Source organism: Ixodes scapularis, unplaced genomic scaffold (assembly GCF_016920785.2).
Source record: "Ixodes scapularis isolate PalLabHiFi unplaced genomic scaffold, ASM1692078v2 PGA_scaffold11__112_contigs__length_91849675, whole genome shotgun sequence".
NCBI lineage: Eukaryota > Metazoa > Arthropoda > Arachnida > Ixodida > Ixodidae > Ixodes > Ixodes scapularis.
The window spans coordinates 36,914,804-36,941,105 of NW_024609837.1; positions in this window are offsets into that span (position 1 = coordinate 36,914,804).

Here is a 26,302-nt window from a genome sequence, read left to right on the forward strand (position 1 = left end):
AGCTCACTGAATACCAGCCGTCCGGGTGTGGCACGGAGGTCGCGAAGTTGGGCGTCGTTGCGTTGTGCAGCTGCCAGTTTTGCGAAATCGACGACAGCCAGAGTTTCGTTGGTGCATGTGCCTATTCGTGACAGAGCATCAGCCACGACGTTCTCTGCGCCATGAACGTGCCGGATGTCCGATGTAAATTCCGAGACACATGACATTTGTCGCAGCTCTCGCTGAGAATGGCTGCCACCGTCGGGTCGCAGTGAACGAAAAGCGTGCACGAGGGGCTTGTGGTCGGTCAAGACAAAAAATTGCCGACCTTCGACATAATGCCTGAAATGCCGCAAGGCTAAGTATATCGCCAGTAACTCGCGGCTGAAAGTGCTATAACGCTGCTCGGTGGGAGTTAGTTTCCGGGAAAAGAAAGAAAGAGGTTGCCACTGTCCGTGTACTTCCTGTTGAAGCACAGCGCCGACGGCGTTGTCCGAAGCGTCGGTGGCTACCGAAAGTGGGACCGCTTCCTTGGGATGCACAAGCATGGTTGTTGTAACCAGAAGTTCTCTGGCACGATGGAATGCTGATGTGCAGCGCTCGTCCCAAGTGAGCTCGGCTTTGGGGTTACGTGAGCCTGAGAGCATGCCGTGCAGCGGGTGGAGCTTCTCTGCGCAGCCCGGGAGAAAACGTCGATAAAAGTTTATCATGCCGAGAAACTCCCGGAGTTGCTTCTTGGTTGATGGCTTAGGAAACTCTCTGATCACCTGCACTTTGGTATCGAGTGGGCGGATGCCGGAAGCGTTGACAGTATGGCCCAAAAATTCGAGGTCGGGCTTGCCAAAAACGCACTTGTCCATCTGGATTACAAGTCCAAATTCGGCCAGGCGAGTGAACAGGGCTCGGAGATGTCCGAGATGTTCGTCGGCAGTTTTGCTGGCCACGAGGATGTCATCAATGTAGGCATAGCAGAAGGGAAACCCTCGCAGCACCTGGTCTATGAAACGTTGGAAGGTCTGCGCAGCGTTTTTGAGTCCGAATGGCATGCGCAGAAATTCAAATAGACCGAAGGGTGTGGTGACGGCGGTTTTTGGAATATCCGAGGGCTCGACCGGAATTTGATGGTAAGCACGTACCAGATCAATCTTGGAGAAGATGGTAGTGCCGTCGAGCGATGCAGTGAAGTCGTGAATGTGTGGGATTGGGTAGCGATCTTCTGCTGTGTTGCGGTTGAGGGCTCGGTAGTCGCCACACGGACGCCAGTCCCCTGGCGTGGATTTGGGGACCATGTGGAGAGGCGAGGACCAAGGGCTTTCCGACTGGCGCACAATGCCCAGCTCGAGCATGTGTTCGAACTGTTGTCGGGCGACCCGTAGTTTGTCTGGGGGTAGCCGGCGGGGACGCGCGTGGACAGGTGCTCCTGACGTCTCGATGTGGTGTGTCACGGTGTGTTGGATAGGGCACTCGTCCGGTCCAACGCGCGTCAGCTGTGGAAACTCGCCGAGCAGCCGCGTGTACGGGGAGTCCTCAGCTGGAAATGTGAATGTGGGGCTGATAGACTGCAGAGACGAGGCGATGCCTTGGACGGTGAGTCGTGTCGCTTCGTCTCGAAGACGTCGCCCCTTGACGTCCACCAGCAGCCCAAAACGCGTTAAGAAGTCTGCTCCGAGAATTGCGTGCGGAATGGCCGCGCAGATAAAAACCCAGCGAAAAGTGCGCCGCAGTCCGAGATCGAGTGTCAAGGAACGCGCACCGTATGTCGAAATGGCCGAGTTGTTCACGGCACGAAGTTGCGACGTGCTGGGGTGCCGACGATCTTGTACGGTTGCGGGGACGACACTAACCTCTGCCCCGGTGTCCACGAGGTAGCGAACACCAGAGATGCGGTCCGTCACAAAAAACAAGGATTGGCGGCTGTGGAGATCGGCGGGAGCTCTTGCCACCCCTAGTGCTCGGCCTTCTCGTTTTCCGCTTGGGTGCAAGGGGGCTTGCATTTAAGAGCTTCGGCGCCAAAACGTTGATGATACCAGCACTCGCCTGAGTCCGTGCGGGAGGAAGAGCGAGACCGGCGTCCGGCGGGGGAACGCCCGCGTGATGCGCGACGGCCACGAGGAGCTTGCAATTTTGCCACAAGATCAGCGAGACGCGCGACCTCGGCTCGTAGTTCACGGACCTCGTCTGGACTGGATCGGGTGTGGGCTGCTGAGATGTTCGGGGATGGGGTAGAGACCTCCATTATCTTGTCTGCAAGCTCGGCGATCTTAGCGAGGCCGATGTCCCCCGCTGATGCCAGCACCATCCGAACGTTGCTCGGCAGGCGTTGCAGGAAGAGCTCGCGGAGGAGGGACTCGTCGATGGTCGTCGCCTTGTCTCCGAGGAGCTGCTCCATCCGACGCAACAGCTGCGTTGGAGTGCGGTCGCCAAGTTCCTCTGCTGTCAAGAGTTGCTGTAGACGCTTCTCCTCTGAGGCGCTTGTGCGGCGAATCAGCTGTGCCTTTAGGGTGCTGTAGGCATCGACGGCTGGCGGTGTGAGTAGCAGATCCCTCACCTCTGTGGCAATGGTTGGGGAGAGGCTGGACACGACATGGTGGAACTTCGTCATGTCAGCCGTGATCCGTCGAGTGGCGAATTGAGACTCGACTTGGACGAACCACAGCTGCGGGTCCGCAGGCCAGAAAGGGGGACGCTTGAGGGCGACTGCGGAAACAGTGCTAGAGACGGGCTCCTCGTCCGGCATGGCTGAGCTGGGGTTGTTGGTGGTTGCGCTGGGGAAAATCGGGTCACCCCTGTAGTATCTCGGGTTGTTCTAGACTTGGTCTGGAACAGTTGGTGAGAACACTAACATTTTATTTCGTTAACTGATTATTACTTGGCCAAATTTATAATAATGATGAAAGAGCGTTGTCGGCGTTTATTCAGGCCGATGGTCCCATGCCGTCTCGCTGCTCACTCCGTCTCGTCTTCCTTTATTCCTCTGTCCGACTTCTTTTTAAACCCTCGTGCTGAGGGTTACCTCGCGATGGCGTGAACTGGTGGAATCGCGAGGCAATACGTCAGCCAGATGAGACAGCAGTATTGGCAGTGCTATGGGGTGATTGCCAAGATGTTGTCTAATGTGGTGCAATGGATGTTGCGCGGACTTATGTAAGCGTGCGGCAACATTCGTCGACGACGCAGCACTTGAGCCGGGTAAGGTAACATGACGCTCTCCGGGGCCGCTCGATCGAGTGGAGAAAAGTTCTCTCGGGAGCCGCTGGGTCGGTGCGTTCGTACGTGACCACAGTCTCTTTCCCAAACACCTAAATCGTTGATGACAATAAACGTTGCTTATTGTTCGAAATGCGCAATGTTTTGGGACCGTTCGGCCATTCTTTCAGGTCCAGAATTCCGTCGTGATATTTTATGTCCTTCACTCTATCGGACCTGTTAAGGCTACTTAGTTGTTGAATTAGGAAGCCTTAAGGCTACGTAGTACTATGTAGTTGTTGAATTAGGAAATTGCATAATTCGTTGTGTCTGTACCGTTTTTATTTACTTGTAACATGTTTATTTTTCTCGAGAACGTGACTCAATCAAGCGATCCTCTGTATGCAATTTCCTCATCCAGGAATTACACGGAAGCACAAACATAAAAAGATAATATAAGCGCAAATCTAGGGACTCTATGGCTACTTTTCTTTCAGTCAAAAACCGTTTCCCAGAACACCTATTGATTTCCGCATTGAGTATTATGAAATAAAAAAAGAACCTTATTTTTGGCCGGTTAAATACTAAAGGGATAATACAACGACATGTTGTCGCTTATTTCGTGGTCTGCACGTGTTGAAGGGAGCAATATTACATCGGGCACACCAATATATTTTTGAAAATACAAAAAAAAAGAATTATAAAGCAAATTAAACGATTAGCAGAGGACACCTTTTGGATTTCACTAAGCCTCGTTTGAAATGTCTGTCTGACAATTTTGACAGGAAGTGACGATGGCTGTCTTGCCTACAACTATAGAGCGATACGCGGGCTTGACGTCACGGAGCTGCGGCGGCGCTGCGATCGCGCCGGAGCCGGGTGGTGTGGGCAGCAGGGCCCATGTTTGGTATGGGCGTCATAGCATTTCAGCATGCCGCAAAGCTGTGTAGCCGTTAATTGCACCGAAAGGTACGACAACAGTAGTGGAGTGAGTTTCCACAAGTTCGCGGCGGACTCTGGAAGGCGCAGAAGGAGGATAATATCCGTGGATCGAACTGAGTGATCGCCTTGCGCGAACGACCGTTTGTACGGCAAGCACTTTCATGGAGGCAAGTGTGGCTTCCATTTCAGTCTCCGTTCCCAGGCTTCCTTACGTGCAGGGAAACCGTCGTCTGATGGAGACCACCCAGATTTTGCTCCCATGGTATTTGCGCACAAAGCACCGGTGAAGCGCTCGTCGGTGTCTCGCTACGCCCATGCTACCAAGCGGAAGGCAAAATGGACAAAGCGTTACCACTTGTCGTACCTTGAGGGCATGAGAATAAGAAATAGATTATACCTTCGCTCGAAGGATGATTTGTGTATGTAACAAATAATTAAATACACTTCAGCAGACCCACAGTCTGATGATCCAGCCGGAAGCGCGGAAACTGCCTCGAGAGAGTTGTACGCCTGCACTGTCTCGGCTATCAACTGGCTTGGCGAAAAAACTAAATAAACGACGACGTGAGCCATCGACATTGGTGACAGAAACCTCACGTCGGAATTCCAGCTGTCCTCGTTTACTGCGTACGGATCGTCGAAAGCAACGCCGTCCACGTCCAGTTAGTTTCGATACCGCTGCCGATCAGGCTCAGGTAGTGAGCTCAAATTGTCGGGCATGACCTACGACATACATTGGCAAGAAATACGATGCACAAATAAATCTAGAAGCGTCCCCACAACGTCAACAACGAGCTCACGCCACACAACGCACTGGCGAATACACGGAGAGCCAGGCCGCTTCTGCCCACATGGCTTCTGCGCATGCGCGGCATACCGGCCGTGTGGGTAAACAGAGCCCTGCCGCGTATCGGTCTGTAGCCTCACTGGTACCCCCTGCGTGCAAGGATGTGCAGCATGCGAGTGAAAGCAGCTTTGGCAAGCTTGTAATTGCACGGACTCGCCCGCGCGAGCAGAGACATGGCGGCAGCCAGATGCCCTGCATGCGATCGTCCTGTCGATGTCAGCCTCTCCGCAGCTTTGCTCGTCCCGAGGCATTCTACGTCAAAATTTTGCCAGATGTCACGTGCTCTCCGCTGGCTGCTTTTTTTACCATAGAAGAATCTTGTTTGATTCTTTTAAGGTTTGTATAATGTTAAACACAATTCACTCTGGAAATATTCTGGGTCAATGATTTACTTTTCAGCTATTTAGAAACAAGGAATTTTCAGTTTTTAGCAATTCAAATCATGCATATAAATTTTCTCCACACGGCATTGTATTATAACCTCTGTATAACGTCGTGTCTTGAAATGGATTAAACTAGGCATGTCAAGCAAGGGAAAAGACACTCGGCGTACTAATCCTTACAAAAAAAAAAAAAAAAAAAAAACACGCACGTGAGTGCGCTTCAAATTATCCTCCGCATAATAACTATTATTAACTTTATTCATATAACATCACCTTGAACCGTATGAGCTGTCTATATGACCCAAATATCGAGACCGTGGAATAATGTAAGACATTTTGACAACCGTCATTTCTCACTTTAATATCTAAGCGAAACTTGTACCATGGTAAGACAATATTTCTAATAGCCGAGAAAAAAATATACCTTTATTTTGTACGAATGGGAACGCTGTCGATTGAAGGAAATGAACTCGTCGGTTTGCTTCTTGATTTGCTCAAAGTTCGTAAAAAAACAAACAAGCAACTTAGACTGAAATGTGAGTTACTGCGCAAGCGAGCTGGTGAACGATCATAGTAAAAAAGATCCTCGACACCAAGAAGAAAAACAAATTGGGACAAACACAACACGTCTTTAGAGACGGTATTGTGTTTGTTCCCCTTTTTTCGTTCCTTGTGTCGAGCTTGTTTTTTTTTTACTGTGAAGTTACTTAGAGATGGGTCGGGATACGGGGTCCTGGTAGCTAGACGTAAAGTCATAAAAAAACAACAAAAAAAAAAACAACAGAAGTTTATTTTTACGTGAAACGGCAAGACGGCACTCGACTTTCCATGTTAGATGCTTAGCAACACGGGTATCTCTCGGAGGGAGAGGGAACGCAATATGAAAGTGTGAGAAAAAGTATGTATGAACGGGATCAAGAGGGAGAAGTGGGGGAGGGGTGCGCTACAGGTTTGCACATTGAATGAATGTTTGAGCGCCGGGACACGAGAGCTAACAGGATTGGGATTGCGCGCGAAACATAAAGGACGGCTTAATGCGAGATTTGGGGATAAGCGGAAGCGCTTGTAAGACGAATCATGCCTCCCTTCGTCGACGACAACACAAATTGTCTCGCCGAATTCGACCTCATAGTGTTCTGGCTGTTTTTGTTGGTGAGGTAAATGTAGACCTCTCGGGTACAGAACTAAGCCGCACGGGCGTTATAAGCCACCGATTGTTGAGGAATGGCCTCTTCCGGGAAATTTCTTGCGTAAGCTAGAAGCACCATCTGCCAGGAATGCGATCTGTTTTGTGAGGAGCTTAGAGTCCGCCACGAAGGACCAATTTTGAGCGACGGCCCTATTTTAGTGCTGAGAACCTTGTAATGCTTGCACAAAACGCTTAGTAAAAAATAAATAAAAAAGTGGACAGTATAATTATTGGCGTTTCTGAATTTAAACACTAGACAGACGTCAGTATCTAAACGAAATGTAAACCTTAGTACGCCTCCTCTATTAGAATTCTGAGGGAGAGGGAAAAGGGTCATTCGTTGCACTATAGAGTTGCAAAATGTGGGGATTTATGCGCACAGGGAGAAGGGGTCCTGACTATCTTGACCGCGCCCCGGCGCTATGAACTGTATTCGCACCAGTCAAGTAAAGAAAAAAAATAACCTAAATTAAAAAAAAAGAAATCGCCAAGAGCCATTTTAAAATATTATTTCGTACATTTTTTTACTGGTCACATGCGGCGTCGTAACCGCATTATATAAGATACTAGAATAAATGTCACAATTAACGCAAATGTTATAACCCCATTTGTCACAAACTGACCTGCGCTTAATGACAAATTCACAAACATCCGCTATGGTTCACGCTAAGTCGCAGCTGAACGTGATCATGGAATAGAGACGCGACTGAAAATACTAGCTTCGTGCAGAATGATGAGGCATGTGCAAATTACAAAAAATTCACATTTTAAAAATATTTTCATCGGGTCTCTATATAATTTTTATAAAACCTTGCTTTTTTTGTTTTATTATTTTTATGGTAACTAAATAAACGAAAGTAAACAGGCCTAGTCATATATTTGTATACAATCGGAATTTTCTCTTCATGTCACACAAAAACTGGCCTTGCGAAAGTTTTTATATCATGGTTTTTTTCTACATTTCTTGACTATGAGCGCGAGCGAAAGAAAAACTACTAGTGCGAGCGCAGTGCCTTAAACCTGCCTTTGCTTGCAGCACCGGCTTCGCCTGCACTTACAATGAAACAGAGTATTGTCACGACCAAAAAAAAAAAAGTAAATGTACTATAATATATATATATATATATATTTAATGAAAGTTTAGATCCCGAAAAGATTGGTCTTCACCGAGGGGACGTCGAATGTTTCTGTTGTAGAGATGTTTAGCAAAAGCAGTACCACAGCCGCTCACTAAAGGCCTAAAGCCTTTAGTGAGCGTCACACAGTAGTGATACATGAATGGACACCGGTATAATTCTAATTCGGCGGAGGCATGACCCGGAACCTGTAGCGCGAGCTTTCACTCCCCGTGCTCCGAGCTACGATGCGCCAACACCTAAAAGAGATTGCCCTGTAATCCACACGTCTTCAAAATGATCACTCCTAAGGAAATGGTGTGATGGAAGGAGCTACGCGCACGACGAAACAATAAAGTACCTTCTTCCAATCCCCTGACCCCGCTTGTAGCGCGTGGGTATGAACGAGAGCGTGATCACGTGGCAAAAAACAGACGTATTACTTGTCCAACGAATACGTAGCTTCTGCCGCAATGTCACTTTTCGGGCGAACGGCGACTAATCGGGATTCAAGCCGCGGCCCCCGAAGAGCGTGCATTGCCGCAGTTTTACCCTTACTAAGGTGAAGCCTACCTTACGCAACTGCATTCCCATTTTTGAATATTGGTTTGGAAATATTCAATAGTTTTTTTTTTTATTAATAATATTATTTTAGCGCCATACTGAAATACTGAGTTCGTCTTTGGTGCTTCAATAATATAATTATACTAACCTTTTTTTTAAATTATGGTTGTCAGGACTTGCGTTGTTTTATTAATACAGAAGGAATGGGAGGGTTTAGAAACCGCTCTAAGAGCAGAAGGGGAAGCAAGAGCAATATACCACGTTAATATTTATTGAACTATCAACATATTATTAAGTACATTTAAAAATAATAATTAATATCGTGCTTTTAATAAACAATCTTGTCTCGTGTTTGTGGATTTGTAATTTTAAAAAGCGAGATAGGAAACGCGTGGAGATGCGATGTTTAAAACACGATTATGTTATAATCTAAAAAGAAGAACTTTGAAACGTTTGCGGCATATAAAACGTAGATTTGACTTACGATTCAAACTTTTACTGACCATTCTACTAAAGCGCAATTTGTTTCTAAATGCAAAATAAAGTTACACATATTTCTGAAATGTAACAAAGGGGGGTTCATTGTACTGGCAACTTAGTGCGTAACTATATTGTAGGCTTCAATGCAGGCCATCCTTTACCGGCTGAAAAAGAAGAGACGCCCAGTCATTGAAGCAAAATTTCTAACCGTTCATTGTATCATGTCGAAATCGGACATTAGGGAGTTTTAGGGAACCATCTTTGCACGTCCGATACGGTACGGTGGAGCCTCTGGCAAGAACAGAGCATATGCAAGTCTTTTGTGCTCGCGCATGCGCAGTTCGTACCGCAGGGCCCATCGCATCGTATCGGATGGTTCCCTAAAAAGTCCCTATTATACTATGCTCCGTATCACAGTAGCGCGACGGCTACAGCCCTGGTGATCCAGTGAACGCCTCGAGAAGAGACACGTCCTAGGGATTAAGGCCTAGAACTGGCCCTTGAACGTCCACTCAGGAAGTGACCGCGGGCACGAATTCGACACAAGTGCTTCGTCATCGTTCGACTGAAGCTCGTGTCCCCGCCGACTGAACACAAGTTTTGGCCGGACGATGACGCGGCACTTGTGTTCAAGCCGCGTTTCGCCCTCACCTCTTCAGGTGACGTTGAAAGTTTAGCACTGCAACATTGTTACGCGTGTGCTGATTGGCTGTCTTATGTTACGGCTTCGTCGCTCCCATCGGCTCCAAGGGGCTGCAACATTCGCTTTGTGCCAAATTACAAAAAGAAATGCTCGTACTCCCGTGGTATCTTTACAGAAGTACAGTGAAAACTATGGGATTTTTTTTAACGCTACACACACCAACGTAGAAAAATTGCAGCGACCTTCACCGCAAAGTTTTATAATTCGTGAAATGCATTATAGAGAATTAAGGAGTAAATTGGTGCGCCATGTGACGTATATTTTCCAGCTAAATTTAGCGGGGAAACGGAATTGTTGTATGGGACACATGATGTCGACTTTCCCCGCTAAATTTAGAGGGAAATCGGATTTGTGTATAGGTCACAAGACGCGCTATTTCTCGCTATCTGTAGCGGGCAACTGAATTGGTGTATGAATCACGTGACGTTAATTTCTCTCTAAATTTAACGGGGAAGCGGAATTGACGTTTTGTCCGCAAGACGTGAATTTTCCAGCTCAATTTAGCGGGGAAGCTGATTTGACATACAGGTCACGTGCCGTCCATCAATTTACCCTAGTTGTGTAGATTACGTGACATCAAATGACGTCACGTGACGCCACTTTCCCCACTAAATTTAGCGGAAAAGGCACACACGGACGGACGGACAGACGGACGGCTAAAAGTTTGGGGTGTGGGTAGCGTTAACGAAAAATTTAAAAGCATTCCGGCGACCAGTTTGACCATCCACCTCTTCATAAACTGAACTCTGTTACGTCGCCCTGCGATGGCGGCGCTTCGGGCGCGCTTCCGGTCTGGGGGTGTGGGCGAAAGTCGCCATGCAGCAAGGGCATTCCTGTGATGTTTTGAAAGAAACCAGACTAAAACCTGTCTTCTAGTCAAAACGCCGCAACTGGGCCTGTACCGAAAGAGCCGGGAAAGGTATGAAGATCAGTTTTTGTGTCTGACTAAGGGCTGTATAATTACATATTTTGTATTAAAGTTGCCCCGAGGTGGTTTCTGAGATCGCCTAATTATGGCAATAACTGACTCTGCGGGCTGTAGGCATCCTGAATATCGATAAATCATTACGACGCCCGGCCGATTTCCTTATTAAAAAGCAATAAAAGGTGTAACACACCGAGGTCATCTCCGGCATATAACCAATGAAAACGCGACGTTGCAAATGCAAATTTTGTAATAACAGCAATTGCAAATGCTGTTATTACAAAATCTGTATGCTTTTGTAGATGATAAAAGCAAATTAGAGTAGTCTTAAAATCTTAATTTGTCTAGGAGAAAAAACATAATACCGCAATACTTGTCTCAAAAATAACGCACTGTGTTTGAGCATTGTTGCAAACCCGAGACTGGAAATACGGACTTCGTCCGTGTCGTTCTGTGTTTGTCCCTTGTCCGTATCCTTAGTCTCCGGTTTAAAACAATGCTCAATTTACACCAGCTACCCTGCACCTTCATCATTGCTTCAGCACTGTGTTTTTTTTTCCGCAGGAGTGATGTGTTTGGTCGTCAGCTCTCGAGCGTTCGCTCGCCGGTGTGGTTCGTAATCCAGGCAGTATGGGCAACGAGCCGCGCGCATTTCAGACATAACTTAGCGGTTCCACCGTTAGGAGGTGCGAAGATCCTTCGCTTGCTATTGACTGACAGTGGTCCTGGGTTCTGAACATGCTCCTCCCATCGCCGAAAAGGACCTTCGTGTGTTGCGATCTTCGATCGTTTTTCTTAATAGAGAAATCGGCCGTGTATCATCATGATTTAGGAATTTCTAGGATGTTTAGAGTCAGCAGTGTGAGTTATCGCCCTATTTAAGCTATCTCAGAAACCTTCTCAGGGCATCCTTAAGGCCTCTGCGGCCTTAAGGCATCCTTAAGGCCCCTGTTGATCTTCACAGTCTCGTAATGCATTATACTGTTTTAAAGACGGGCCATGATGGCACGTGTTGAAAGCGAACTGTTTTCGAGACAATAGCGGGAGCTCCATAAAGCTACTTTTTAAGTGGGTTAAATGCCAGTGACTTACGAAATTCAATCCCCGAATCGCAACCTAATACCACGAGGGCAGAGCAATTTTTTTTTTTTATCTCTGAAGAAACGTTGCTAAACAAAAATTAAGGCAATGTTTGGTTTGGAATCACCGATTGCAGTGCAAAAACAAGCCACTTACTGCAGTCAGACACCCAATAAGTGAGATCCACTTAGGTTAGAATACGGGAAGTGTCAGAGACGCACTCAGTGTCAACGTACAACGAGAGCTTCCGCGAGCCAGTCATATTTGTAACTATTATTGGTTGCACTGCATTTAAATATTGCAAAAACATGCGATGTTTACCGTGGTGCATTGAAATGTGCCAGCGTCTATAGTCAGCGGAAACTCCCACAAAACGAGCGGGTTTTTTTTTTCGTTCTTTTTGGTTGTTAACGTTTGGTGCAATTTATTTCGGGAGACCATGTATAATTTTCGTAAACATTATAATTTCCTATGTTGTAAAACAACTTGCGTTATATCAATTACGTCATTTTGTTTACAGTGAAATAAGGCTCAGATGTTTGATCAACGAGGCATGTTCAGTTTGCGGTAGCCATTCGGCGAGCGTCAAAATACAGACAACTCGTCAAAACGGCCGGCGAGGTGCGCGCGGTAATACAAGTTTGTCGAAGACAGTTTTCAAGATCGTCTCACGCGGCGAGTAGAATCTGTGTGTATGCGCCAACACTAGTATCACAACAAACAAGCATGTGACGTTGTGGCATATCGTAAAACTTGATTTTAGCAAAAACAACGTTAATGTTTGAAACTTTGGCTTTACGTCCGCGCGTTTGGTTGGCTCTAGTTGTTAGTCTGTTTTTGTCAATTACTCTTTTACCGACAAGAAAAGAAGAGAAAGAAACCAGACATCTATGCCACGCGCTTTAAAAAGCGCGCTTTTAGCATCGCGACATTAGCATAAACGATATCGGTGGTATTACCGAAACCAAGCATGAAGGAAAGCAAACTGAAAGCGCGGCTCAAAGTATACCGCCGCAAAGCATCCAATCAAACACAAAATATGTTTCGCGATGCAAATAAACTAGAAACCAATACCCTCGAAAGCCGTTTCAATTTATGCAGCTTTCAAATAAAGGAAGAGACAAAGAAAAGCAATTTACGGCGGGTATCGACCCGAACGCAACGAGAGAATAGAAAATATGCAAATTACATCGTCCTCGTGTAAGCTTAGTTCAATAGGATTTTCCCTGCCACCGAACTGAACAAAAAAAATTTGAACATCATACGTATTTTCCGCTTCAATTAGTTCGAGATGCAATGAGCACATCTGAGGAACCTCGATTTGAGTCTGAATACGCTGTTTGTTTCTCACTCCCACTCCTCTCATTCGTGGAAGTGATAGCACCGCGCTAAATAAAATTAAGAAATGTTTTTTTATTAAAAAAAAAATGTAAACCACGATTTTCCTTTTTTCTCGCTTTATTTCATGAGCGTTCGTTTTACGTCTATCTTTTACGGGTTGATCAAATTTCCAGATGTCTGTCTGGTAAAGATTATGGGCTATCTTAACCGCAGCTAGCGGAAGCAGGGGAACCCGCGGCATTGGGTACACCAACAGAGCACGTCTTAAAGCCGCCATCGCGCTGCTTACAGTTCACACAAAAGACGCGGTGTCTCCTGCTGACACACGTGATGACAACATTATCTGCGGTCACGGCTCACGCAAGTTCAAAGTACGTTCGCTTCACGCATAAATATGCTTGCAACAAGTCTACAAACTGTTTGTGTATGCCCGATGTGGCTCGACCGCCGAACAAGAAAGAAACACGCCTCAAACGGTGGACTGTCTTTTTGTGCGATGTATTATGAATGTTTGAATGAATGTTTATTTATTTTTTCCGGAATCAACCGAAATGGAGACAGGGGCTAATGGCGTGAAGCCTGACAAGGTCTCTGTCTCAATAGACCGCTTTCCAGCAGCACACAGTTTATAAAGTTAATGCTAAAAAATTAGAAGCGTGAAAGCGGCTCGACGGCCCGGAGCGCGACGGAATCTCCTCCACATCGCTGCGGTTGCAGTTGCTCACATTGGAGCGCTCTGCTTTCACCCGATGCCACGCGCTCCCATGTGGCCAAAAACCGTTTGTTTCAGATGGTGCTCTACGTCTTCCTGGTTAGTGTGGCTAATCTTCGTTCAAAATATCATACCGTATAGTTAGAAGGGCAAAACTTGGCTAAGATGAACTCAAGATATAAACTCTAGTTTCAGAAGATACACGAACGCAAAAGAAAATCTGTATATTGTTTTCTCAATCTCTCTCTTGCTATATATATATATATATATAGGAAAAGAAAGAAGGAAAGAGAGAGAGAGAGAGAGAACGAGATTGAACTCTTTTTGGTTCCGAAACTTCCAATAAGAGGCCTCGGCACTCCCACTCCTGTTGTTTTTCTATGTGTTCTCGAGTAGGGCGGCGTGAAGCAAACAAAACCAAACTAAAGTGTGTAAGAAGGGTATCTTTCAGGACCCGGTAAAGCCTCTTCTCGTTCCTGCCTTGGAGAAAAACCATTTTGAAACTGTCACTCCGCTAACTTGCGAGCGCAGAAAGAACACGCTCTGTCCAAGTCCGAGCTCACACGGGCGTCGTTCGATGTGTCCAACAACCCCGACATGGAAACGTTTTTTTTGGGGGGCTTCCGAAGTCCTCCCCGGCTAAGGGGGGCACGCGGAGCCTATAACATTTGCATACCTGGCGGCTAAAATGACCACGGCTGACTGTCGGAAATTAATTCCGAGGAGGTCTCCCACCTTCGAACGCTGATTGCGCACAGCTTTCCGGGACGAGGCCCGCCCTCCTCTGCGTTCCTATCGTGCAACAACCTGTCGTCAAAAAAAAAAAAAAAAAAAGATTGCATGAAGAAGGAAACGAGGCGATGCTTCCTACATAAAATTGTGCCATAGACGCTTTCACGGAGTCAGTTACTGGAGCTGCCACCAGTAGGCGCGCCCTCCTCGCGCTTTCCGGGCCGCCATAGCCGACCTTCAGTTTCCTGCCGTGTGTACTGCGCCGGCCGCCACCGGAGCTTTGTTTTTGTGTTCTTTTACGTTGCGCGTTAAAATCGTGTTTCCTTCAGGTCTTTTCGATATTTCGGGCTTTTAATTAATCATTTGATATCTATATTTGATCATAGCTCTTGTATTTTCTTATTTATGGAACGGAATCGGACAGCGAATGGATCGACGATGGAGGATTATGGTCTAGGCTTCAGGGACCATGTAAGTTCATCACATTATTTTGTTTTTGTCGCTAATAAAGGGCAGTCAACGCGATTACGACATATGTAAATTTGAACTGACTCAGTTAGGCTATCGCAGTTATGCTTCTCGCTGCACGTGCGCGCTTTAGACAACGTTTCCGTAAGTAAAAGCCGAACTGCATGTAGGCGCTTTAGCGAGCGACGACACGAGTGACGGCGACAACGACGAGAGTCAGCGACGAGCGACGCAGATCTCTCACTGTCGCCCGTCGCGTCGTTCGGTTTTTGGATTTCTAGAAAACGTCGCTCACCGTCTTGGTCGCTTACTCCCGTCGCTTCCATGCGGTTTGCCTCGTCGCGCGATTGACCGAGCGACAGGAAAGTGGGTTGCCGTCGCTTGCCTCGTTGCTCGCCAAATCGCTTGCAGTCGGTCTATACTTAATATCGAGGCGCCAGTGGTTTAGTGCTGTGTGCGTCGAAATTAAATAAGTTTAAACCGCGTGTAAGCGATTTGGCGAGCGACAAGACAAGCGACGGCGACCCGTTTCGCTGTCGCTCGGTCAATCACGCGACCAGGCAAACCGCATGAAAGCGACGGAAGCAAGCGACCGAGACGGTGAGTGACGTTTTTTAGAAATCCCGAAACTAAGCTACGCGACGAGTGAGGGTGAGAAATCTTCGCCGCTGACTCTCGTGGTTGTCGCCGTCGCTCGTGTCGTCCCTCGCTAAAGCCCTTACATGCGGTTCGGCTTTTACTTACGGAAACGATGCCTAAAGCGCGCATATGCAGCGAGAAGCACGACAGCGATAGCCTTACTGGGTCAGTTGAAATTTACATATGTCGCAATAGTGTTGACTGCCCTTTATTAGGGACAAAAACGAAAGAATGTGATGAACTTACATGGTCTCTGAAGCCAAGGCCGTAATCTTGCATCGTCGATCCATTCGCTGTCCGATTCCATTTCATAAATAAGAAAATACGAGAGCTATGTTCAAATAGATGATATAAAATGATTAAATGAAAGCCCGAAATACCAAAAGGCCTGAAGAAAACACAATTTTAACGCTCATCGTAAAATACCAAGAAAACAAAGCACCGGTGGCGGCCGGCGCAGCACACGCGGCGAGAAACTGAAGGTCGGCTATGGCGGCAGTGTCACGTGACCTCAAGATGGCGGTGCCCATGAAATGTTGTCTGAAAGGGTTTATAGACACTTTCTTCTTGGGGGGAGGGGCAAGAAGTGGCGAGAAGCACGGTGGCCTACTTCTTTGAACGGCAAAGAGCTTTGTACAACGCCGGAGGACATTCAGTAAAAAGAAAATATACAAATTTCTAGTCCTTTAAACTTCAAAAGAAAGACCGAAAGGAAGAATGAAAGAGACCTTCACACCAAACTCTCTTCCCCCAATTTGACGAATTGTCCTTCAACAGGTTGCCCTTTGTACTGGCCTACTTCTTTGAACGGCTGTTACTGGGGCAAAGAGCTTTGTACAACGCCGGAGGACGTTCAGTAAAAAGAAAATATACAAATTTCTAGTCCTTCAAACTTCAAAAGAAAGATCGAAAGGAAGAATGAAAGAGACCCTCACCCCAAACTCTCTTCCCGCAATTCGACGAATTGCCCTTCGACAGGTTGCCATTTTCGACGAGTTGCCCTTTCTGCTAATTGGAATATGACAAGTTGGCCTGTTCGACGACTTGGCCTTCGACGAGTTGCCTTTCGACGAGTTGGCCGGATCCCATAATCCACCGTTCTGGGGGAAACTCCGGTCGTCGTCGGCACACAGTCAGGCAAAGGGAAGAATTCGCTCTGGGTGCCGCCGCAGAAGTAGCAGAAGCATAACGGAAGGGGCCGTTGACATACGTGCAATCAAAGTAGTTCAGCAGGTCGCCGATGTCACCGGTAGACTTTTCACTGACGTAGGTGAGTCATTTGGGCAGAAACTGTGGTGGAAGGAACGCAAGCCTATCGAAAATCCCGCACGGCAATCTGAATTGGTCATCTGTCCGAAAGGCCACACTCCCGTTCCTTGAAAATATTTTCAAAACTTTGCAACTCAATGGTTTGAATACTACAGTTTTGCTACAGTTTCCTTTTCACAACACCCTGAGATAATCATTGATTTCAAATGCATTTACGACACTCAACGACGGAATGAATTTAATTTTCCTCGCCATTCACTTCAAATATTACCCTGCACCCCAAGAAAACCCTTGCATTCGTAATGAAGAGACATTGTCCCTGAAAACACTCAATTTTCGTTTTTCTTGTACAGCCATGGCACATTACGCAGTCCCAATAAACATCGTCATCTTCTGTTTGGTTTTGTCAAATACATGGTGTACGGCTTGTTCCTCGCGGCGGAGTTCTAATATTTTGGTGCTGAAACCCGGGGATGACAACGATATCATTCACGACGGGGCATCCACCCGCAACGCAATGACCCAAAGGACGCCGCAAGAGAACGAGCCCCAATGACGCTACCGACGTTATCTCTCAACGAGGCCTAGTGACGTCGCAACGAAACGCGCCAAGGGACGCCACAAGAGAACGAGCTCCAACGACGCTACCGACGTTGTCACTCAACCAGCCAAGGGACGCCGCAAGAGAGCGAGCTCCAGTCACTTCCAGCGACGCTGCTGACATTATTACTCAACGAGGCCTAGTGACGCCGCAACGAAACGAGCCAAGGGACGCCGCAAGAGAGCGAGCTCCAACGACGCTACCGACGTTATCGCTCAACGAGGCCTAGTGGCGTCGCAACGAAACGCGCCAAGGGACGCTGCAAGAGAGCGAGCTCCAACGACGCTACCGACGTTATCACTCAACGAGGCCTAGTGACGCCGCAACGAAACGAGCCAAGGGACGCCGCAAGAGAGCGAGCTCCAACGACGCTACCGACGTTATCCGCAACGCCGCGAGGCCCAGAGACGCCATGGAACGACTAAAGCAGAAGCGGACGGCTCCGAGGTATCAAGTAACGAGACTGATCTCCGACATCGACGCAGCTATCACAAACCACTCAGACGAGCGAAGCCTCAACGTATTATCGGTGAGGCTCAGTGAGTTGCGAATACAGCTGAGCAACGTGAACGCATCCATAGAACCACTGGTACCTGACGGAGACGTTGAGCAAAACTACGACCGCACGATTGAATATGATGACAAGATCGTCACGTACATCGCCACCATCACACAGGAGGCAAAGGAAATCCGACGAGCGAGGTTCCAAGCCGGTACAACGCGGATTCACAACGACGGCGACGGACACGTTGCAACCTCTAAGGTGAAGCTGCCGAAACTGGAGCTTCAACGATTTAACGGTAACCATATTGAATATACCTGAGACTGGGGAAGAAAAGAACATAAAAGTCGAAGAAACAGAACGGGACAGGACGACGTCTCAAACTCAGCTACCAGGTTTATTTAGTCCTCCTCCTTATATAGTCCACAAAGAGCCCCCCCCCCCCCCTTCCCCGCCCCCCCCCCCCCAAAAAAAAAACAAACAAACAAAACAAACAAACAATTATAATTATATTTTTAAAAAGCTTTCGGAATTTTTACCGAACTGTAGCGACGCCTGACTTATGCAATTACCTAAAGACCTTATTCGTACTGTCTCCCTTTTTAGCCTTTTTGTATCATTCCTCTCTTTGTGAATGATTTCTGTCTCCGACCAAATAGCAGTGCAGTTGTTACATTCGTTGACATGTTTTGCGATGTCTGAGTTCGGTGCATTGGGGGGGAGGGGGGGGGGGGAGGGGGAGATTCTGTACTGTTCATCTTTGCACCGTTTTAGGTTAAGTGCGTGTCATCCTTTCGTCGAGGAGGAAAGAAAGACATTTTAAGTGAAAAAAGTTTTTTTTTTTTTGTGTGTATGCGTGTGTGAATCTTTGTTACTTTGGAATAGGTAATGGTCCTTTTGTTATATTTTGGGGGAGATTGCTGAGTTTTCTTTGGCCGTCCATAGCGCTACTTTGGAACTACAGGGTTTGGCGTTTGGACTGTTTAGAGGTTGTCCCTTTGTGTTGCTAGTGACTGTCTGGAGGGTTTGGCGGTTGAACTGGTTAGAGTTGCCCCTTTGTTTTGGTGGTGGGCTGTTTGTGGACTATATAAGGAGGAGGACTAAATAAACCTGGTAGCTGAGTTTGAGACGTCGTCCTGTCCCGTTCTGTTTCTTCGACTTTTATGTTCTTTTCTACCCCAGTCTCAGGTATATTCAACATGGTTAACATCCACCAGCTCGCCTGCACCCTTACTATTGTATCTCTGGTTTAACGGTGCAGCTACCGATTGGCAACCCTTCTGGGAACAGTACAAGCAAGTCATACATGACGACAGCCTTTCTAACGCTGAGCAATTCTTGTACCTGCGGTTGGCACTTACGGGAAGAGCAGCATCAGCGATAGCCGGCATTCAAGGAACGAGAGAAAACCACGATACTGTCATTGAGCTTCTGAGGAAGCGCTTTGGCCGGACTGACGTTCTTATTCAAAAACACCTCTTCCAACTACTTGATTTGCCAGCAGTACGACACTCGAGCGAGGTGATTGGACTGCGACGTCTCTATGACCAATCGCAACGTAATATGGCCGCTGTCATCGCGCTCGGGGTCTAGTGCGACACTTACGGAGCTATGCTCTGCTCTGCGCTACTGAGAATGCTGCCAGGAGCGTTCGTCATTGACTACCACAAGTGTCGACGTCCTACAGACCAGGAAAACGACGGTATCAAAATAGAGAGCCTAAAACGCTTTTTGAAGCTCGAAGTGGAGAGCCGTGAAGAGGCTCATCAAGTTCGTCAGCGAGAAGCCAAAAGTATGAGCCATACCAAGATAACAGAAGGCGGAAAGGCCTCTCTCGAGGGATCAGCCGCTCCTCTTTCCTCAACTAGTCGCTCCAAGTAGACTGAACCGTGCACATTCTGAGCCACGAAGAACCACGCTACACGAGATTGTCAGACATCAATTTCTTTAGAGGAGAAGAAAAAGAGATTTCGAGAAGCAGGACGATTTTTCTGGTGTTCGATCAAGGGACACACCCCCAAAGAGTGTCGCAACAAAAGAATAATGTGTGAAACATGCAGGCGAAGGCACATAACTCACATGTGTGACCCATCCTTGAAGAAAAGTAAGAACACTGCAGCAGAGTTGCTTTCTTCGACTGGCAGGAAGGGCGATAAAACACCTGCTGTACTACTTCAAACAGCTCAGGTCTGGGCAGAAGGGAAACAGCAAAGAGCTCTCACGCGCATCCTTTTTGATAGAGGAAGCCGACGAACCTCTTTGATGGAAGAACGTAAGCTGCGGCTCGAGGTTGTTGGTGAAGAAGACATTACTATCTACCCTTTTGGAGGAGCAGGAAACATCATCAAGGAGAAACGCAGAAGGGTACGAATCTGGCTAAGGAGCCAGTACAGCCAAAAAAAGCACTGCCTAGAAGCTCTGGAGATACCAGAGATTTACTCCGATCATTTTCTACTACCTGAGAGTGTAGTGCAAGGAGTCCAAGTACAGATAGCTAAGCTGGCAGACGTCACCTTGCCACTAGCCCAGTTAACAAGACATGGCATCGACATTCTTACCGGTGCTGAATACTATTGGACTCTTGTCTCTGGTAAGGTCCAAAAAGTGCAAGGCGCTCTGGTCGCTGTCAAAACAGACTTTGGATGGACACTTCAAGGACCGATTCCCCACAGCGGTTTGAGTGCCTCCTGTTCTACTGCGGCAGTTCTGAAAGCCAATGTGGGTGGAAGCACATGCTCATTGTCTACCGAGCTCCGGTCATTCTGGGAGCTGGAAAGCATGGGCATCACCGATCCTAACCTCCCACAAAAGAAAGAGGGTAATGAGGTTGTCAGAGCGTTTACATCATCCATCATGCTAACTACCGGACGGTACGAGGTGGCCTTAACTGGGAAGCCAATGAACATTCAGCTGGCGGACAGTGAAGGAGTTGCAAGGAAGCGTCTGGTGAGCCTCACAAATAAGTTGCTTAAGGACGATGTGATGCTGACTATCATAAAACAATTTGCCAGTATCTCCAGCAAGGATTTGCAGAAAAGATTTCACCGAGTGCAGTAAAGGCAGAGAACCGAGTGTACTACATGCCTCGCCGTGCTGTGTTACGACCTGACAGCCTCTCAACCAAGGTCAGAGTCGTGTTTGATGCGTCATCAAGAGAACCAGGGTGTCTGCCTCTGAATGACGGACTAGAGCCAGTACCAAACCTGAATCCAGACCTCCTGAAAGTGTTACTGAACTTTTGGATTCATCGTATCGGCCTCAGTGCAAACATTGAGAAGGTATTTCTACAGATATTACCGAGACTGGAAGATTGTGACGCTCTAAGATTTTTCTGGTACGAACAAATGCCAACGAAGCAAGAGCCGAACCCTCCTGTAGAAGTTTGGAGGATGACAAGGGTTCCTTTCGGAGCGACCAGTAGCCCGTTCCTTCTCGCAGCCACGCTACGTCACCACTTGTCGATAACAGAGGACTATCGGGAAACAACGAAATCACTAGCCGAAAGACTCTACTTCGATGATCTTATCGCTGGAGCGAGCACCGAGGAAGAGGCGGAACAGTTCTATCGACGAACGCTACACGTCATGAAGCTAGCTGGAATGACAATGGGGAAGTGGAAAACAAATTCTACGAAGCTACAGCAGCTATTCAACGAGGAAGGAACCGGGTGTGGTTCTAGATCGAGTAGAGTGTACCACTCCTACCGTCTCTCGAGTGTTAGGACTTGCCTGGGACAAAGACAGCGATTGCGTGTCGCTTTCCATAGGACCTGTCTTGGAATTCCTAGACCGGAAGAACAACACGAAACGATTCATTCTTCAGGCATCATCTCGCATTTATGACCCATTAGGTCTCCTTTCCCCAGTCACTGTGACAGCCAAGCTGATGTCCCTATTGAAAAAGGCCAATATGAACTCGGCTTATTGGAAATATTGTATCCCAATGAAGTTGATGGAAACCAATAAAAACTTATTGTTATCCGATTAACCCAATACGCACGATGGGAATTCATATCGGAGCAGAATATCCCGATATAGTATGTGGTTATTGGTATACAACAGGATATTGGAGCACAATATCCCGATATAACTTGCGGTTATTGGTATACAACACGATATCGAAGCACAATATCCCGACAGAACTTACGGTTATTGGAATAGAATACGACACCGCGTGCATATTGGTGACCGACATGGACATACTGCGCGGCCACACGATATATAAATATCGGTCGTCGATCACGGGCCCAAAGGAGAATACAATATCGCGTGGATAAATCTCAGAACGAATTCCAAGTTACCAACATGAATTACGTCGGCATATACCGCGGACTAAGGGGAATACGTAACACAGTCTTGATCGCCCGTGAAGCAACATGTGGATATCGGTACGCCCACATATATGACATCGCGTGAATGATATTGTAGAACAGCAGGAGTTACCATACGGCAATACGAGAGAGAACGATATTGGAGGTGGATACACACAGAACACAAACGTTCCGCGTTGCAAACACATTCACATTGATCGAAAGCGCAAGTGTACGTACGGCACACAGTACAGACAGCCTCGAGCGCTTGAAATGCTAGACAACCACCAAACCATTCAGAATAACTAGCTGGGACACCCGCGACCTACCTTTCAATGAGAAAGCCCAATAACGACGTGCTCATTGGAGTGATCGTTTTCAAACAAATGTTTATTGCTGTTTTAATGCAACAAAAGTTAGGTTACCGATGTAGGAAGAACCCAAATCGAACGTGATAGGTGACAATATCAGTTCGCACGATAAAATAATGAGGATTAATGGGCTTGACAGGTCACGTGCTTCTTACCCGCACATTTATCGATATTGACCCACCTTTCTGGGTAATCCTACGTCGTACACAAAATCCACAACCACACACGAGCACGTTTCACCCACCACTCTTCGTCGCCTGTTTCGCAAGATTCGCACACTGTAAAAAACGACGGGAAAAATACGTGCATTTGCGCCATCAAACGATACGTTACAGACTCGTTTTAAGAGAAAAGTTTCCATCGTCAACCCGCGCGCGCGAAAGCTCGAGCGCTCGAGCTTCGGAGGCAGTTCGAACTCCGAAGGGAGGCGGCTGAGCGAGCCGCCGAGTGGCCGAATCCGCCGATCCAGCCAAGCTGGCCAAGCCTAGCCAAGCCGCCGAGATTACGCGATTGCGCCATTGCGCAGCGACCGCGACGCCGCGACCGCGCCAACCCGGCGAGACAGCGGCGATGGCGGGACCGACGGATAACGGCTCGTCAAGTTCGTCGCGCACTTTGCTTGTGGGTTCCAAGTGAAACCAACGCAGTTTCAATCGCTTCGAAAGGTACGTATAGACGACTTTATTACTTGCAGCATTGAGTGCTTTGGTATACACAGATCAAAGTGAACACTGAAGGACAGAAGGGATACATGATGTTTTGAAATCGCAGCTTATTTGAACGCATGCGTCCCCTGCTGAAAGCGTCTGGCTGTGCTCTGTTGCAGACGTCATTTCGACTGCGTGTACTCTGATGTAACTTCAGTCAGTGTTTACACTCGGCTTGTTATGTCATGTGCGAAATAGACGTAGAAACCAGCGCCTCGTCTCTTTCGGATATTGAACCTCCAGCCCCCTGGCTCCCAGCGTGCTTACCGGCGCAAACCGTTCGACGTGTTGGATTCGTGGGCTCGTTCGAAGAGGCGTTGTTTAACGCTCGCGAGTCGCCGAAGTGTTACCGGAGCTTCTCTTTACGAAAGTCGCGATCGACGCTGGGCTCTGAGCTCGTACTTTTTTTTTTCCCTGGTAGACTAAGAGTGCCGACCATTCATCTGTGGTGCCGACTGGCGCCGTACGAAGTTGAGAAAGGCTAGCGAGTCTGTCAGATTTTCGTGACGCCGCCCAACTGCTCTGCTACCGGCTGCGCTCAAAGAATAAGGTAAAAAAAAAAGAAAAAAAAAAACGCGTTTTATAATTTTCAAATTTTTTTTTTTCTTTGCCATGTTTTAGTTTAGTCGCCGCAAAGTAAATCGCGGCCGTACGTCGGTTGACTCCCGATTACTGTCTCTTCATCGTAGATTGTCTCACCACAATGGTGCCTCGTTGGTGTGATCTTATTCTGATATCGTTACATCTTGCTTTTTCATCTTGGCACACTTCTAGACGACCTTCTACACGTTGCACTCCTTGTCGACATGTCGCTGGTGTTAGAGACAAATCTGAAGTCGCTGTTTGCTCACTCCTTGGTGCACATATTTCATGTTCAACATCAGGTATCTGAAGGAGGCGCCATGAAACCCAAACCCTGGAGTTTGTTTAGAGGTACCTCAACATACTGCATTCAAGTGTCATTTTGTGTGTTATAGTTTCCTACAAAACCAAATTGCACTTTGCTCGTAATATACCCTATAACTGTTCACTACAATTAAAGTTGCTATGAAACATTGGCCACGAGAGGTGACTCGGCCAACGCAGCCTTAAAATTCCTCGCATAATTTTCTTCATGGGTCATTTTGGACATTGACAAATTTTCTTGTGAATAATGAGTGTTATGCACATGTGTTCTATTTTTCGTACAGGTACTTCAGTTAGATAAACCCCAGCAAAGGCAGCAAGACAGTCTCATGGGGTCACACCAAGGATAACTGCATTCCTGCTCGAGTCCCGAGTCTTGTCACCAAACTTCACTGAACATAATGGTACATTCCCTTTCCTTAACCTTTTCTTCTGAAATGTGTTTTTTTTTTATTGTTGCTTTTTTCTATTGAAAAAGGGGTTGTACAACGTTTAAACATCCAATGTTTTTTTTATTTCTGTAAAATGTGTAGTAGATCGTTTAAACACCCAAGCATTCATAAATTGTCTCTGTACCAGAAAATAGGGTGTCTTATACTCTGTTTCATACTTAGCGTGCAACGCTGTCAAAGGTACTAAAGTGGTGCGCATGAAAAAATAGAAAAAGTGTTACTCCACGCGTTTCGTGGACGAGTGGTAGAAGGCGCTGCTCTGGCGATATTGACGTCTCAGTGGCCATGCAAAGCTTTTTGGTTTTTTTTTTTTTTTTAGACATACTTTTTGTGCAAGATTGTGCGCATTGACGAAGTGCATATTTCAGTTCCTCCTTCTTGATTTTTATTTATAAGTCGCCGAGAGGCCAGATTTCTACCATCTGGTCTGCCGCTTTGCAAGTGTTATTTGCCTCCAGCACCGAGTTATATTTTTCTTTCGTGCAGCGTGGAATGAGGAATCGCCCTGATAGCGGCCTTGTCCCAAAATTTATAATAAAATGTTAATCGACAATAGTTGTGGCCTGTACAGTTTATTTTGAAAGAGCTGTCAAGGGTAGGAATCTCCCTCTCGGAGCACTTGTGATGCACCTTCAGGCGAATGGCGTTCTGTGTGAACTCGTCATGCTTGACGGTCCCCGTGCTCGAAACTTTCACGTTGCGAGGTCTTTGCTTCGGGGACGCCACCTTGCCAGATAGGCACTGCGCCTTGCACTTCGCGACAGTACAGGGTACACTCCAGTGTCGTTACTGGCCGTCTCCAGGACTTCACGACCGAATTCTCCGGGGAATGTGTTCTTATACTCCCGTACACATTGGCGATCATCTGCTTGCACTCTTTCAAGATTTTCGCACAACGAATCTTCGAAAACATCCGAGCAGGAGAGGTACTTGAGCTTGCTGCATAAGATGCCATCTTCTCAAAACCAGCCAGTGCCACACAACCCGAAAACCCACAGCGGCTGCCACACGGATGAACACGAAAACAATTTAAGGCGGTTTACATTATCTTTTCCTTTTTCTTGAAAAACATTTGTGCTCCGTTGAAATCATAACGCCACTATCAGTTACTAGCCCCGAGGAGGCACATTTTCCGACTTTTAAAAACTTTTTTGCAGGGGACGCACTATCTTATGGGGCGAACGTAGGCACGGTTAGCAATGCAAACCAGTGCGCTAGCTTTGACTGCGTTGCACTCTATGTATGAAACAGAGTATAGGATCGCTTCAGACGGGGCAACCTTTCCAGCAATTTTGCGGCTGCTGGCGGGTTGTTCCCTAGTTTTCCCTAGATGGACACGAATTGCTGAGATTGGGTCCGGCTCGAAGCGGACAAGCAACTTTGACTACTCGGAGATGTTTGAAGCGGCAGCAGCCAATCAGGAATGCAATATTTTCACGTGACACCCCTGTGGTCGTGATGATGAGAACTGAGGACTTAGTTCTGGTTTGAAATGGATCATTTTTGAAAATAAACTGTTTCAAAAAGATGAGTTAGTATTCTCAGCGCAATTTAAAGATATAAAAACATGTTTTTAGGATATAACTGTGCGTCTAAATATTGTTAGAAAAATGAAATTTCATGATGATGATGGCAAGTCGTAGCAATTCAGTTGCTGCATGTGAACGCGGGCAGCCCGTGTTGCTGGTGTTGCGACATGAAGTTGCTGGGCGAAATTGTTCCGTCTGAAGCGGGCTTTAGGGAACTGAATTCAAGGGCCGTGGAGCTCTGGGTGCAAGCCCACCTGGAAACATTTTTTTTCTTTTTTGCCTTTTTTTAGTATTTAAATAGATATATATACATATCTACTTTTTTTAAGTTTTAACATATAGATGCATAATTTACACACTAATTCATTTTC